Genomic DNA, 12,951 nt, shown 5'->3' on the forward strand with positions numbered 1-12,951 from the left:
CCCTTTCATTGGGTACTTTCTCTGTGTTGGCCCCTGTGTTAGACCTTTTATATAATATGATCTCTAATTCTCAAGATAACTCTTCAAGACAGCTATTACATCTGAAATTTGCAGATGAGCACACCAAGGCTCTAAGTAATGCAATCTTCCCTAGATCTCCAAAGAGCTACAAAAGCAGTGTGGCCTGCTCAACTCCCATCTTCCCTGAGTTGATATATAAGATTTTCCACTGCCTTGGAAGGAGATATGTCCTGGTAATGGTGAATTATATCCACCTTATGGAGTTATTTCAAGGATTAAATAAATAAAAGAAAATAATACAATTAAAGCACTGAGACCAGTGCCCTTAACATATGAGTGTTCGGTACATGTTAGCTCTTGATGTGATTGTTACTGTCAGTAGATATTCAATAAGCTAGAAACATTGACTTCCTTATATTTTCTCTTCTCCAGTGGTGGAAAGAAAGAGAGAGATCAATATGTCTTTAAGTGGAAAGAAATGGTTCCATGATTCAAGAGATTTCAGCAAAAGCTTTTGCTCCAAGAGATCTTCTCTGCTAATCAGCGTACAGTTCCCCTAAGACAGAGCTTCTTGTGTAAGTCAAAGCCTGAGTATGTAACAGGAGTTAATACCTAATATGAAATCTATTTTCCTGACTAGCTCAGTCCCTTGGTAAGATGCAGTACAGAAGGGTGTGTACTGCTACCTCTGAGATGCCAGGACCAGCATCATAAATAAAGTGATGTTTATTGAAACAATTTACTCCAGCTCATTCCCTCCTCTTACAGAGAAACAGAACAGAGAAAGAGGGCTCCCCTCTCAATGCAGTTTGCATGCATTTCTGACACCCTTCTATTAGCCTACTCATGGCACTGCTCTGCTTGGTTGTAAACACGACAGCGACCCTACTTCTAGCAGATGATGGGTTGTAGCTGTCAAGTGCTTTAACACAATTACTCCCTTCAAGAGCCTCTCATAATGCTGCTTTATACCCTCCACCAATTACCGTTTCACATACTGTACTTACCTTGCCATTTTCCCTACAGCTTCCTTCACACATTCCCACACAATGTTCCTAAGATTCATATAAATTCCTTCCCTTCCTCCTCTCCCAACAAATGCCACCCCATTACAGGTGAATTTCTCTCCACCTGAGTGTCTCCACACCTGGGTCTTTAGTTCAATCTTGACTGCTTTTCTGAGTCTATTCCTGTCTCCCACCGCCAGGGCTGTTGGCTGCCACACAGCTGCTGTAAGGTTGCTTGTTCATCTCCTTCTCCTTCCCCTTCTTTATAGGCCTCTCTTGAAGTTTTTGTTTTGTTTTTGTTTTTTGAGACAGGATCTCACTCTGTCACCCAGGCTGGAGTGCAGTGGCACAATCTTAGCTCACTGAAACCTCTACCTTTCAGGCTCAAGGGATTCTCGTGCCTCAGCCTCCTGAGTAGCTGGGACTATAGGTGCCTGCCACCATGCATGGCTAATTTTTGTATTTTTAGTACAGACAGGGTTTCTCTATGTTGGCCAGGCTGGTCTTGAACTCCCAACCTCAGGTGATCCTCCCACCTTGGCCTTCCAAAGTGCTGGGATTACAGGCATGAGCCACTGCGCCCAGCCTCTTGAGGTCTCTTCTAACAATAATGTCAGAGGGGAGTTTTCTGTTCTTCTCCTCACTTGTTTGCCCACATGAAAGATAAAAAAGAAGGCTCTAAATCTGGGAAGCAACACTTTGTTGTTGATTTAGAGCCTTCTTTTTTATCTTTCATGTGGGCAAACAAGTTTGTTACTTACCACTCTGTAACACTTTGTTACTTACCACTCTGCACAACTATTTGCTGTAATCCTGACAGCATGTGAATGCAGATAGAAATAATTCTAATATTACAAAGCAGCATTATAAGCTCATAAGCCCCTCATAAGACCCACATGTGTGTACAGTCGTTCATTCACCCATGAATCCATCTGATAAAAATACTTTTCTTGCCTAAGTGCTGGCCACTGTGGTAAACATGAGATACAAAAGTGAGCCACATAGCAATGGGATCAGAGGAGGAAGGGACAGGCTTTGACCAAAGAAGACAGTTAAGACAATGAAACAGTAGTTTCAGGCAAGAAATGATAAGGTCCGGAATGAACTAAAACAGGGACAGTGGAGCTAGAAAGCAAGGACAGACTCAAGATATAAGGAGTCTATATCAGGATTTGAGTATTGATTAGGTGTGAGGAATGAAGAAAACAAATGACTAAAGCAGAGGATGACGCCAAGATTTCTTGGTAAAACTGAGTGCATGATGATGTCGTTTCCTGTCAGAGGACTAGGAGAAAACGGTTTGGAGGGAAAGAATGAATCCAGTTTTGGAAAGTGAAATATCTGTGGGATATCAAGGTACAGATAACTACTAAGTATTTAGAATAAAGCTAGAAATATAAGTACATGAGATTAAATACTTGTCACAGAGTAGAATCTCATGCTCAGTGTCCTCAAGAGGTATCAAAAAGTGTTTTAAAGAATATTTAGGGAGAATTGCTTGCAAGACAATAAAGCTGTCATCACTTCAAGACATCTCAAGTTAAATAAAATAAAAAACATATTCTAAAACATTTCCGTAGGAACAGAGACCATGTTATATTGGCCTATAACTGAATTGCTTTAACTAAATTTAATCTTATTCATATCTATTTCCTAAATGCAAGATGTTTATAAGATACAGACCCTGAGAACTCATAAGGGCATCTTCTGGAAGGATGGCAAGGAGGATGTGATCCATATTATGTGGAGGCCTCCTCACCCCACCCTGAGAGAAACCTTTGTTCATCTCAGTAGCAAGAATGGTTGTATTTCTAGACCATTGGATTGTGTAACCATGATGAGATGTCATCCTCTTCTCACTGGCTTCTCAAAAGCTTAGAATTTTCAAATTTAGGACTCACATTTAGCTTCACTCTACGTGGGTTATATTTTGTCTTCACCCTTATTTTTTTTTCTTTTACCTCATACTAATTTTATACTACTCAGTAGATGTTTGTACCCTTCTTAGCCATTTTAAATCAGTCTTAAGACAAGATGTGTTATTTTGAAAGCAATTATTCATTTATTCACCTCTTTTGAGTTCATGGATTTTCAGCCTATAGATAGAAGTCACAGGAGAGGATGAGATGTCCAGGCTGAACACTTACAAAAAGAAGAGAAGAATAGATTATCTACATTTTAGGGTGGGAACAAGAAGAAGAACTGGCAATGGAGACTGAAAAGAAATCATGAGAGGATTCTGACAGAATTGTGCCACAGAAACCAGGGAAGAAAAGTTGACTATAGGCCAAGTGCTACAGAGAGATGAACTATAATGAAGTCTGAAAACAGTCCATTGGAGAATGGTTAGGAGATGATGGCTAGGGCAATCTCATTGACTTGATGGAATCAGTTGCCTGACTCCCACAGAATGAGTCAAGGCAGAAAATAAAGATAATTCTTGTGAGGCATTTGATGGAGAAGCAGATGGAAAACACAAGGAGACAGCTAGAGACTCACTTGTGATCAGGGAAGAAGTTACTTTTACCTAAAAGAGACTGGAATTGTTAAGACCGCAGGGAAGAATTGAATTAAGGGGATAGAATAAAAGAACAGAAAAGGCAAGTAAGAAGCAATGCCGTGGGTTTAGGGTGACTGAATTAGGGACAAAGACTGAATTAAAGATTTCAGAGGTGGTATTGATTGGACCCAGCAGGTAGCTGAAATACAGGAAGGTCAAGATCCTTTGAGAGTAAAGTGTACAATTTATCATCCATGGTGATAGTAAAGTCAATTAGGATTATGGCGTGACTTGGAAGATGGTGAGCCGTATGCTGACATCCTCAACAAATGAGAAGGAATGACCTGGATTGAATGACAGTCAGAAGGTGTTTAGATGATAGTATGGACAGGAGGCAGAATCCAAAAGGGAAAGGGACATTGCTTGAAGGTGAAAGAGAGTTGATTGGCCAGGGTTAGTGGCAATATTGAAGAGTCTGATGCTGCCTCAGAGTGCACCCACACTGGAGAAAGCTGAAATTCATTAGGGCAAAAAGATGAGAGGTTAATTGCCCTTTCTGATGGTTATTGTTTGGAGAAAGTTTAGAGATGTGACCTAGAAAAGTTCATGCTCATTTATTGCCCTGCCCCCACCTTTTTGTTGTTGTTTTTTGAGAAGTGGAGATTACCACAATGCACACAGCCTCTGAATAAATACCTGGATGCCACTTCAAGGGTGTTGAGCCTGAGAAGCAGATTTGATATGCTGCAGAAATGGAAGCTTCTCCCAACACAAACACAGTAACAACTGCCACCATGTGTGTCATGATGTGAATCATTCTGTAAAACTTCATATTTATTTGGAAGAGGAAGAGGACAAGAGAGGGATGAATAAGATGACCACATCACCAATGTCTAATTTGTCTGGGTGAGGGTTTAGGAAAGCAATGCTCTCAGAAGTGCATTAATAAATTAGCAGTTTTAATTAGCAACACAGGACACCTAATTCTTTCCCTTTGGAACTCACAGGGAATGAATTATATGAGGAGCTCATTTGAGGCAGGGGGACTGAACTTGTTTGGATCATTTCATAAACCAGAGGATATCAAATATACAAAATGGTCTTGCTTACTACTTTTACTTCAAAAAAAGAAATCAGCTTTTTTCATATTTCACAGCTAAGGAAAATACCTATTAGTAGCTACAGTCACTTTGATGTCCTGATAATTCTCAGAGAGCATTTTTAAGTGAAAACAGAAGTCCATTAATGCACGTGGGATTTAAACTCTAGGGCATTTGACAGGGAAAAAAACCCAAGTGGTCTGATTTTTCTATAATGATTATTTTATGTTGTATGTCATCACCTGCTCATCTTATAGAGTTTTAATTCAGAGCTTTAAATATTGCACAACGTGGGTGGCAGCCAGATTGACACAATAAATCTTAATGTTTCTATATTTAAAAGTCACTAGCTATTTGCCAAATAAATCTTCAATCTGCTATATCAATTTTGCATAAAATATACCTTGTAGAGTCTACATTTTATAGCTCTCATCATAATGAATAGCATGTAGTCAATGCAATATCAAGCTGTGTCCTTTTGCTATAATTTTTTATATTTAGGTAATTTTCTAAGTATATCATTTTCTATAAAGCTAAAAAAGGAGAGTTGCAATGGTTATTTCCATCACAAACGTGCATTATAAAAACAATTATAATGTAAAAAACAATATTGTCCTCTTTCACGAAACAACCCACTTCCGATTTAGAACCTGGAACAGCGAAGGTGCTCTACTATTGCTATCTTATACATTTGATTTAAAGGGCTATGTTTTCCCCATCATTATCATCTAATATTTAAACCTATAAGAATCTCCTGAATACACGGTTCAAAGAAAAAGCAATCATTTAACACTTATTTGCATAAGTAAATATTCCTGAAAATTAAAAAGTAAAAGCTATTATGTTCATTGACATTTTCTGCTACCAAAGGGCCACATTTCAAAATGAAAATCTAAACTATATATGCGGCACAGTGTATAAAAGAAATTAAGACACAAAAGATGCTTGTTGCTTTTAAACAAACTTGTTCTGATGCTTTTAAACAAACTTGTTCTGATGCTTTTAAACTAACTTGTTCATCTGCCTAACCACTGCCTCATATCCCTACCACCCTATCCTTCATGCTATCTCAATGTCCTTGTTGATTGAAAGTAACAACTGCCAATGTTTTCTTTTCTGGCTTGTTGCATTGGTATCATGCTAAAATAGGAAAAAAATATGAAAAGACTTTACACACACAAAGAATACTTTTATATTCTTCTTCACCTTCCCGGTACTTTTATAATGATTTTTATAATTAAGTATTTAATCTATACTATTTAATTTATAATGAATGTGAGCCAGAGTTCTAATTTCTTCCTTTCTTTTTTTTTCTGTTTTTCTTTCCTTTCTTCTTTCTTCCTTTATTTTCTTCTTTTATTTCTTTCTCTCCAAATGGCAAGTCAACTGCCCCAACACTATGCATTATATAGTACCTTCATGCTCCACTGATTTTAATGGCATGTTTATTATAGATTAAATTCTGGCATTAACATTAGCTAAAACTTTTTTGGTGTTTACAACAGGCCAGGCATTTTTCTAAATGCTTTACATTTATTGTCCCTACAGCAACTGTAAATGGTTTGGACCACTTTATCCCTAATTTTTAGATGAGAAATTTGAAATACAGAGGGTTTAATAATTTGTCCAGGGTCACAAGCCGTTAAGTGGCAAAGCAGTGCTTTGTACCTTGACAGTGTGGTTCCAGAATCTGTGCACTCCACCACACACTACATTGCTCTCATCTGCCATATATATCTTGTCTTGGACTCTAGTTTGTCCCCTTATCAATCTCTCAGCTGCTATCACACTTTTTTTAATAAAAAGTTGAGACAAGGTCTCAATATGTTGCCTAGGCTGGTCTCGAACTCCTGGGCTCAAGTGATCCTTCCACCTTGGTGTTACACTTTTAATTACCATAGTTTTATAGTACGTTTTGACATCTGCTAGGGAACATATCCTTCATTGTTCATTTTCAGTTTTCTTTCTATTCTAACACAGTCAATCATTAACATAAATTTCACCATTAACTTATCAATTTAAAAATACATTTTGAATGGAATTACATGAAATTTACAGATTTGGGAAGAACTGATATCTTTACAACACTAAATCATCCCATCCAGGAACTTGCCATGATTCTTCATTTACCTTGGTTTTCTTTCTATGCCTTTCAATAAAATGTTATCATTTTCATCTCATGAGTTACAGTCATTTCTTGCTAAATTATCCATAGGAATTATATGTTTATTTCCATATGTTTTCATTATATTTCTAGTCTTTTGTGGGTTAAAACATCATTGAAAACCTCTTGAATTTTGTATCTTATTTCCCACATCTTACTGGGTTATCCTATTCATTTCTAATAGATTTTCAGGTAATTCAATTGGATTTTGGAACATTTAATTATATCTTCTGAAAGGAAACATAATTGCATCTGTTTCTTTCCAACATTTGTACTTCTTTGTTTTTCTATTTTATTGTTTTGATTAAGACTTCCAGAATAATGTTAAATAAGGTGGTAAGGCAGAAAGTATTAGCCGTTCCCCAGTATACATTCTTTACTCACTGAAAACCCTAGTTTTTAGACAAGCACATGGTTAACCAGATCAAAGGCTACACGTTCCAGCATTCCTTGCAACAAAGTGTGGCCATGTGATCAATTACTGGCTAATGCAAGCAAAACTATCATGCCATAACTTCCACAAGCATTCTTTACAAAACAGCAGAAATGACTTAGACCTCCTCTGTTCTTTGTCCTCTTATTTTTCCCCACCCTTCTGACTTAAATAAGGATATGCTGAACTTGAATTTTTATCTTGAAATATGAGAATGAAGATCACACCCTAGCAGTGATAGAATGAATCTGGGTCCCCGGAGAGGCAATGGATAAGACCCACTTTGCCACCTTTTACTGCCTTTCTTCAGTGTTCTTGAAAAGCGAGAGAAATAAAATTGTTTTTAATCAAAACAAAACCTGATTCTAATGGACATAGTTGTGATAGTAATGGTCATCCTCTGTCCTGAATATAATCGAATGCCACTTGTATTTTACTACTTATTATATTTACCACTGGTTTTTATGTATACTGTTTCTCATATCAAGAAAGTTTCCTTCTAACCCTAATTTCCTATAAGTTTTCTTTTTTTTTTTTTTTTTCTTTTGAGATGGAGCCTTGCTCTGTCACCCAGGCTGGAGTGTAGTGGTGCGATCTTGGCTCACTGCAACCTCCACCTCCTGGGTTCAAGCGATTCTCCTGCCTCAGCCACCCAAGTAGCTGGGACTACAGGTGCATGCCACCATGCACAGCTAATTTTTTATATTTTTAGTAGAGATGGGGTTTCACCATGTTAGCCAAGCTGGTCTCAATCTCCTGACCTCGTGATCCTCCTGCCTCAGCCTCCCAAAGTGCGGGGATTACAGGCATGAGCCACCACACTCAGCTTATACATTTTAAATCAAGAATGACTATTACTTTTATCAAATGACTCTGCAGCATTGATTTACAGCAAAACTATCCATTAGAACTTTCCCCAATGATGGAAGCATCCATTATCTGTGTCAGTACCATAACCTCTAGTCACATGTGACTACTGAGCACTTAAAAGTGGCTAATAGGAATGAGAAATGAAACTTTTTGAATAACTTAATTTCAGCCATTCAAATTTCAATGGAAATAGCCACATATGACTAGTGTCTACAGTTTTGGATAGAGCTGTGAAGTCAGAGGAACTGTGAGTCAATTAAGCCTCTTTCCTTTATAAATTACCCAGTTCTGGGTATGTTCAGAGCAGATCTAGATGATCACATAGGTAGTCTCTTTAAATCTACTAATATAAAGATATATATCTTCATAAATACGAAATGAAACCATGCTAAACTATCTTTCATTTCTGGAACAAAACCTACGTGGTAATGCTATATTTGACTTGCTAATACATTATTAATGTAATAAGATGGAGAAAATTGCATCCACCAGAATTCTTATTAGAGAAAGCACTATATTTATTCAGAAGAAATGCTTGAAAAGCCTCTTGGGGTGGTATATAAGACCTTGAGGGGATGTGCAAATAACAAGGATAATGGAATTTGTTTCCTGTGATGAAGGAGTGTGGAATTTTAAGTCCGAAACATAAAAACTGAGGGACAAAGTGAGTAGAGCCAGTGAGCCTGCAGGCTGCACGAGGGAAGAAGAGAAAAACAAAGCATTACCACCATAGAAAAGACATAGGAAAAGAGAAATTTCAGATGAGGATTTTTCTAGCAAAATTCTACATACAATACGATATAATTCCTCTTTTGGCCCCCACAAATTTTCAATAAATTCCACAAAGGTTATTAATGTTGGGGTGTGTAAGTGTGTGTGTGTGTTATCCATTGGATGTGTTCACTGATACTCTATTTCTCTGTCCTTTCAGACATATGGTAGAATTTAATTTTCTCAACCTCTTAAAATTAGTTACGACTTGCATTGATGAATAAACGTGAGTGGAACTGACATAGGTCATTTCTAGACAGAAGCTTGAAGCACCTGTGCGGTTTTCCACATTCTCTTCCCCCAAACATGGCTACTGACATTGACATGGTTTGGCTCTGTGTCCCCACCCAAATATCATCTCGAATAGGAATAATCCCCATGTGTTGTGAAAGGGACCTGGTGGAAAGTAATTGAATTGTAGGGGCAGGTTTTTCCCACACTGTTCTCATGATAAGTGAGTAAGTCTCGTGAGATCTGATGGTTTTATAAAGGGCAGTTCCCCTGCACATGCTCTCTCTCTTGCCTGCCTCCATGTAAGCTATGTCTTCCTTCCCCTTTTACTTTTGCCATGATTGTGAGGCCTCCCCAGCCATGTGGAACTGTGAGTCAATTAAGCCTCTTTCCTTTATAAATTACCCAGTTTGGGGTATGTCTTTATTAGCAGCACGAGAACAGACTAATACAGGCATGTTCAAGATAATAGCATCTCTAACAACCTGTGTCCCTGAGGGAGGACAATATAGAACGCAGCCCATAGTCAACCTGTGATAAGCATAGTGGGGGTGGGAAAAAATTCTTTGCTGTCTTAGACCACCAAAATTTGTAGATTGTTTGTTATCACAGCATAACCCAGTCTATTCTAATGGATACGAAAAGTGATAGCATTGACTGTTGCTACATTTAAAAAAAACTAAAATATTTGGCATTGTATCAAGAAATGGAAAATAGTTGGTGAAGAAAACAGTGCTAGATCAAAAAGATGAAAACCCTTGCTGTATGGTAAGAAATCATTTGGCACGAGATCAAGTAAACAAGGCATATAGCAATTGTCAGAATTATGTCCTGAAAAGAATTGTGCTTACACCTACTGGCACATGGAGCTTACTGAAATCTAATAGGAAAGAAGGAATCAATGTTTTTGAGTGATTTGTATGGCAAAAGTACACAACAATTTGGACTGAAAATGATTATGACTATTCTATATTTAAGACAACCATGGACCCCAATCTTCCATTGACAGAAAATGGACTGATAAAGCCAATTGCCCCAATAAAAGACATAGTCCCCAATATTCATTGCAGATGTCACTGAAGACAATAATGGAAAAAAAGGAAGCATTTCTTAGAGGTAGAAGCAAGGAACAATGAAGAATAATGGTCAAGAGAGGCAAATCAAGACTTGATCAAGGAATAACCCCCACATCCAGAAAACAGGCTCTTTTCCTATTCCTCTGAAAGTGTTTATTGATTTGTCCAACACCTGTGTATACTGAGTATGTGAAGGGCAGATAACATTTTAATTCATAAGTTTCCAGATGAAAAGAAACCATATCCATGCCTGAAAGAGACTATTAAGCATTACTTTGTCTTCATGAAAAGACCATCACACATCACCCAGAGATCCTGGATGTTGAGTCTGGTCTTGTTACACTACGTGAATTTTGAGTAGTCTCCCTTACAATGGGGACAGTTATATTTTGAACGTAGAAAGCAAAGCTAACCAAATAATCGGTGAAGAGAAAAGAGTTCTTTGGCCATTCCAAAATGGCCAAATAGGGAGAGCTCTGGACTGCAGCTCCCAGTGTGATCGATGCAGAAGACAGGTGATTTCTGCATTACCAACTGACATACCTGGTTCATCTCATTGGGGCTGGTTGGAAAGTGGGTGCAGCCAACAAAGGGTGAGCCAAAGCAGAGAGGGGCATCGCCTCACCTGGGAAGCACAAGGGGTCGAGGGGTTTCCCTTTCCTAACCAAGGGAAGCCGTGACAGACTGTACCTGGAAAAACAGTACACTCCTGCCCAAATACTGTGCTTTTCCCAAGGTCTTAGCAACCGACAGACAAGGAGATTCTCTCTAGTGCCTGGCTCAGCGGGTCCCACACCCACAGAACCTTGCTCACTGCCAGTGCATTAGTCTGAGATTGACCTGCGAGGAAGCAGCCTGGTGGGGGGAGGGGCATCAGCCATTGCTGAGACTTGAGTAGGTAAAAAAAAAAAAAGTGATCAGGAAGCTCAAACTGGGTGGAGTCCACAAGGTCTACTGCCTCTGTAGACTCCACCTCCATGGGCAGGGTATAGCTGAACAAAAGACAGCAGAAACTTCTGCAGGCTTAAACATCCCTGTCTGACAGCTCTGAGGAGAGCAATGCTTCTCCTAGCACAGCATTTGAGCTCTGAGAACAGATACACTGCCTCCTCAAGTGGGTCCCTGACCCCCGTGTAGACTAACTGGGAGACACTTCCCAGGAGGGGCTGACAGACACCTCATATAGGTGGCTGCCTCTCTGGGACATAGCTTAAAGAGGAAGGATCGGCAGCAATATTTGCTGTTCTGCAATACTGGCTGTTCTACAGACTCCGCTGGTGATACCTAGGCAAACAGGGTCTAGAGTGGACCTCCAGCAAATTCCAACAGACCTGCAGCTGAGGGACATGACTATTACAAGGAAAACTAACAAACAGAAAGGAATAGCATCAACATCAACAAAAAGGACATCTACACCAAAACCCCATCTGTAGGTCACCAACATCAAAGACTACGGGTAGATAAGACCACCAAGATGAGGAGAAACCAGAGCAGAAGAGCTGAAAATTCTAAAAACCAGAGCTTCTCTTCTCCTCCAAAGGATCACAGTTCCTCGTCAGCAGTGGAGCAAAGCTGAATGGAGAATGACTTTGATGAGTTGACAGAAGTAAGCTACAGAAGGTCAGTAATAACAAATTTCTCTGAGCTAAAGGAGCATGTTCTAACCCATTGCAAGGAAGCTAAAAACCTTGAAAAGAGGTTAGAGGAATGGCTAACTAGAATAAACAGTGTAGAGAAAATCTTAAATGACCTGATGGAGCTGCAAACCATGGCACAAGAACTTCATGATACATGCACAAGCTTCAATAGCTGATTTGATCAAGTAGAAGAAAGGGTATCAGTGATTAAAGATCAAATTAATGAAATAAAGTGAGAAGATAAGGTTAGAGAAAAAAGAGTAAAAAGAAACGAACAAAGCCTCCAAGAAATATGTGACTATGTGAAAAGACCAACTCTACGTTTGATTGGTGTACCTGAAAGTGATGGGGAGAATGGAATCAAGTTGAAAAACACTCTTCAGGATATTATCCAGGAGAACTTCCCCACCTTGCAAAGCAGGCCAACATTCAAATTCAGGAAATACAGAGAATACCACAAAGATACTCCTTGAGGAAGAGCAACCCCAAGAAACATAACTGTCAGATTCACCAAGGTTGAAATGAAGGAAAAAATGTTAAGGGCAGCCAGAGAGAAAGGTCGAATTATCCACAAAGGGAAGCCCATCAGACTAACAGCATATCTCTTGGCAGAATCTGACAAGCCAAAAGAGAGTGGGGGCCAATATGCAGCATTCTTAAAGAGAAGAATTTTCAACCCAGAATTTCGTATCCATCCAAACTGAGCTTCATAAGTGAAGGAGAAATAAAATCCTTTACAGAGAAGCAAATGCCTAGAGATTTTGTCACCACCAGGACTGCTTTACAAGAGCTCCTGAAGGAAGCACTAAACATGGAAAGGAACAACTGGTACCAGCCACTGCAAAAACATGCCAAATTGTAAAAACTATTGATGGTATGAAGAAACTGCATCAATTAACGGGCAAAATAACCAGCTAACATCATAATGACAGGATCAAATTCACACGTAACAATATTAACTTTAAGTGCAAATGGGCTAAATGCCCCAATTAAAAGATACAGACAGGCAAATTGGATAGAGTCAAGACCCATCAGTTTGCTGTATTCAGGAGACCCCTCACATGCAGACACACACATAGTCTCAAAATAAAGAAATGGAGGAAGATCCCAAGCAAATGGAAAGCAAAAAAAAAAAAAAAAA

The sequence above is a fragment of the Rhinopithecus bieti genome, unplaced genomic scaffold (assembly GCF_001698545.2).
Source record: "Rhinopithecus bieti isolate Rb0 unplaced genomic scaffold, ASM169854v2 scaffold_5476, whole genome shotgun sequence".
NCBI classification, from domain to species: domain Eukaryota; kingdom Metazoa; phylum Chordata; class Mammalia; order Primates; family Cercopithecidae; genus Rhinopithecus; species Rhinopithecus bieti.